The sequence below is a fragment of the Glossina fuscipes genome, unplaced genomic scaffold, assembly GCF_014805625.2.
Source record: "Glossina fuscipes isolate IAEA_lab_2018 unplaced genomic scaffold, Yale_Gfus_2 57928, whole genome shotgun sequence".
Lineage (NCBI taxonomy): Eukaryota > Metazoa > Arthropoda > Insecta > Diptera > Glossinidae > Glossina > Glossina fuscipes.
Window position 1 is genome coordinate 499 of NW_024001204.1, and position 4470 is coordinate 4968.

At 33.0% G+C, this 4470-nt stretch overlaps 1 pseudogene; it reads right to left on the reverse strand.

Moving 5' to 3' along the window:
• Window positions 1–1017: 1017 nt before the first annotated feature.
• Window positions 1018–3483, reverse strand: LOC119643160 (annotated as a pseudogene).
• Window positions 3484–4470: the final 987 nt, after the last annotated feature.

Below are 4470 nucleotides of genomic sequence, written 5' to 3' on the forward strand. Positions count from 1 at the left end.
CGCCGATTGCGTTCTGAGCGTGTAGTATCTGGTGGTTGCCGCCGATTGCGTTCTGAGCGTGTAGTATCTGGTGGTTGACGCGTAGCTGGTGGTGGACGCGTAGCTGGTGGTGGACGCGTATCTGGTCGAAAACGCCGATTGCGTTCCCGCCACCTACGCCCTCCGCGGCGATGATGCGGGCCCCGAAAATTGTTGTTGACATGTTCTCTTCCGGTCTCTGAAAATATAAAAAAAAAGGTTAATCATTCTAAGCTAAAGAAAAACTTAAAAAATTTTACCTTCCCGTAAACTTATTTTGCATTTTGATAATTTGTTGTGTTCTGAAAATATATATAAAATGAAATTGTTAGAATTATATTAAAAAATAAAATCTTACCTGCCATTTTAACTTCTGTCTTGAATTATTATAATATTTTTGCGCTGTTTTCAGCACTGTAAAAAAAAGGATCGTTACTCTTTCATATTAAAAAAATAATTTTTAACAATGTAAGTTATCAATATATTGTATGAATTACTTTATTTCATTTTTTGTATGCATTTCGGTTATATTTTAAATTTTATTATTAAAAATTATTCTTATAAAAATTATACAATTTAAACACCTTGAGAGATAATGCAAATCCTTAAATACGAGGTTATGAAAAAATACATTTCCTATGTGAATACGTCAAAATCAATAAGAAAAAAAAACCAATAACAACTTTTTGAAAATTGTCCACAATAGAAATATTGTGAAAAGCGAATTATAAAATTTCCAAAGTAAACAATTTAAAAATTGTCTATCAATAGACATATTGTAAAAAGCGAATTATAAAATTTCCAAAGTAAACAATTTAAAAATTGTCCATCAATAGACATATTGTGAAAAGCGAATTATTAAATTTCCAAAGTAAACAATTTAAAAATTGTCCATCAATAGACATATTGTGAAAAGCGAATTATTAAATTTCCAAAGTAAACAATTTAAAAACAAACCTCCATACAGGTAAGTCCATTTATAAAATTAAATTCATTTTGTAATTGATTTATTAATATATTATTGGAAATCATATCGATTTGGGTTTGGGAAGTCTGCTGAATTTGTTGCTGTTGCTGTTGACCAGATGTATACGTAAGTACCGCATTAATGGCTTCACGATCGCGTTGACTCAAACGGGGATTGGCAAGTTGTACTAATAAGCCATGTTTAGAAATTTCACCTAAATTAAAAACATTTCTTTGCTTATTCGTCAACGCATTCCTTGCACTCCTAGCTGACCTTTTGATAAACCGATCAGCAGCATTTGAGCTTCTGGACGACTTAAAATTCCCTTCAGTTGCAATGTAGCGAAGAGGGCAGCTTGATGCTGGTGCTGTAAAAAGAAGTTGTGTTTGCTGTATGTGTGATGAATCGTCGTTGATGACTGCATAATGCTTGGTTTTTGTTGATAAGATTGTCTGAACAGCAAATTTGCGAGATTTTCACCATTGCAAATAGGAGTTTGCTTGTATATACCCTGAGTGTCGTCTTTAGTGATTAACAAATTTCCGAACATTTTCCGTATCTTGTTCCTTCGCATCGTTAATAATACTGTTTCCCTTGTTAGGACTGGTATGAGTTGTACAGTTTTCAGCCTCCAACTCTTGCACCGAGGGATTTGGGATAATTGAACATTGGATATTGAGCCAGAGGCGAATAAAAATGCAGATCAGACTCGTTTTGTGTTTTCATTGCATTCTTGAAAAAGTCACTAATCGAGGCTGATGAATTGGCTTTTTCTACGCATTCAGAGGCATTACGTTTTATGTCGCAAAAAAATGGCAAAAATCGTGAACTATTATTGTAATACAATGGATAACGCGATTCGGCGCTTCCTCCATTGTTTTGAAAACCGCCGATATGATTAAAGGAGCGTAATGGTTTATTATTTGCTGGAAATTGGTCATAGTGAAAAGGCAGCGTTTGTTTTTTTGGACTTGCATCCTTTTTTCCGCTATCATTCTTGTCCTGAGCGTTTGCGTTAACTTCATTTTTTTTAAGGCTTATGGAATGTGTACTATTTTGAACGTGTGATGACCATTTTAATTCAATCTATCGAAATTTAAAATAAATATTAAAAAGTTTGAATATACGGATATAATTTTTTGCAATTTAGGAAAATATAAGAAATTGTTTACCAAATTAGCTTTTTGAATGCGATTTTCTTTAAACTCGTCGTTATCGATATCATCACCTTCAGCAGAACCTTCTTGTTTATGATTTTCCGACAATAAACTTTCTCGATCGTGGTCGGTCATCATCGAAACCGCACAGTGCAATTGTATCCAAACGTGACGTTGGGCCACAACTGAACCATTCGGGTTTTTCAGCCTGATCCTTAGATTGTTGCTCATGTCTTTGTTCTGCTTCTCGATCTTTCAAGCTAGATACAAATAAAAATCCGGATATTACTGGTTTCACATAGTTTTTGGTGACAATATCATGTCTATCCTTAAAAGACGATTTTTCTTCGCTCTCATTTCCATCCGTTGATACTGGAAAATATGGGAAAAGATTACAGTTTCAGGATATACAAATGACTTTAAAGATCGATTAACAATAAATGTACTCAAATCGCTATTTCGCATTTCTGCTGAATTGTGGTTATTATAATGTTGAGATGCCATATAAATATCAGACCACTTATTAGGTTGTAGACGTCCGCTCCAATGCGACGTTGGTTGCTTATAATAGCAGGATCCTTAAACATGAAGCAGTATAAAAGACATTTATCTGCTTTAAATAAATATAGAGAAACTAAATTTTGCGATATCTACCTTAAACTCAAATGGCTGTGGAGGTTGACTTCTAATTATCGACTCATCCATAACCTTGCGTTTAAAGAACGCTAGCATCATGTCATTCTAACCCGATTTTCCATTGTTTTTATTCGTATCAACAATACTTGCGCAGCCGTTTCCACCGCTGTTTCTAAAGTCTGTCATGTAATCGGAACTTCTGCATATCTTAAGACGTTTCAGGCGTGCTTCCAATTCAATCACGCAACAATCGATAATTATAGGCGAATGATTACCCCGTTTAACTTTGGCAGTGGTTACGTATTTGCCTATAAGCAATAGACTACCGCGAGAGTATTGTAATAACGAAGCGTTCATCAAGGATTTGCATTTCTCCAAATGCTTCCCATCATTATCTGTGGACGATCTGCTCGCCAACGCGACAGGCGATGGCGAAGATGGAACTGATTTGTAAGTGGTCAGCGTATCTGTTTTGCCTTTCGAATTATGGTGCGGCCCTTTGGCTGGAAGGTATGTCATATGAGTAGGCGGTGGTAGAGGTATAGCTACAGATATAGCTGCCGGCTTTTCCATCATCTGCTTTTCGATCAATTTTTGTATTTTAAGTGCACGTACCGGTACTACGAAAATTTCCTCAAATTTCGATTTTTTCGGAAGCTCCATTAATGCCATTTCGTTGTTAGGCTTATTATCTAAGGCTTTAACCTAAAATATCAATTGATTTCATTATGTATTTAAATATTGTCAATTTCAAGATAGTAGTCCAAAGATTATATTGCAAAAATAGTTAATTTTTACGACTTTTTCACGGTTTTTTCGAAAAACATTTGGCAGGCAGCAAAAAAATAAAAACTGGTATATAATTAGTATAAGAAAAAACTGCAGCAATATTGCAATCAATTGACGGTAAGTCCAATGCAAATGGAGATCGCGAAAATGAACAAAAACAATGAAAATTGCCGTTAAGTAACGCTTTTTGTTTTTGTTCGTCTTCATTAGTGTTGTTAAGCTACAAATGCGTTGCCATTTCTAACATTGTAAAAATTTAATAAAAAAAACGGTATACCGCATTTGCAATAGAACAAATTAAGAAGTCCATTACTGTCAGATTACTGCCAAATGAAAAACTTGTGGCTTTTCTCACCATTTCTTCAGTTCTTCCAACGTAGCGCCTCTTATTTCTCTGTTAATAGTTTAATCACATATTTCAATAAATTTCAAATAAATTTCGTTTCTTATAATACAACATTAGTGTAAGGTAAATATAAATTAGACAAATAATTTATAAATTTAAAATAAATCTTTTGCTTTGAAAGGAACTTTTGCAGGTTGATGATAGCTGCAAAGTGTTCCGTTTGAAGCAATTCAAAAAAATAATTAAAAAAATTAATAAAAAAACAAAAAAATAATTAAAAAAATTAATAAAAAAACAAAGACGGAACTTACAATCTTAGTTTATAGAGTTTTATTATTATTCATTTGAAACTTACATTTAAGCTTTTTTAAGATTTTAAATTTTTATTACTTTGTAGTATTGTGTTATTTTGTAAATATTGTAAATTTTTTTGGTCAATAAGTCGAATTCCAAAAAAAAGGCTTTTTTTTATTTGAAGATAATTTAGATATGTTATTATGTTCAATATTTTGTTCGCAGTGTTTGAAAATTTAATAAATTGAATTTAAAAAAGTGAG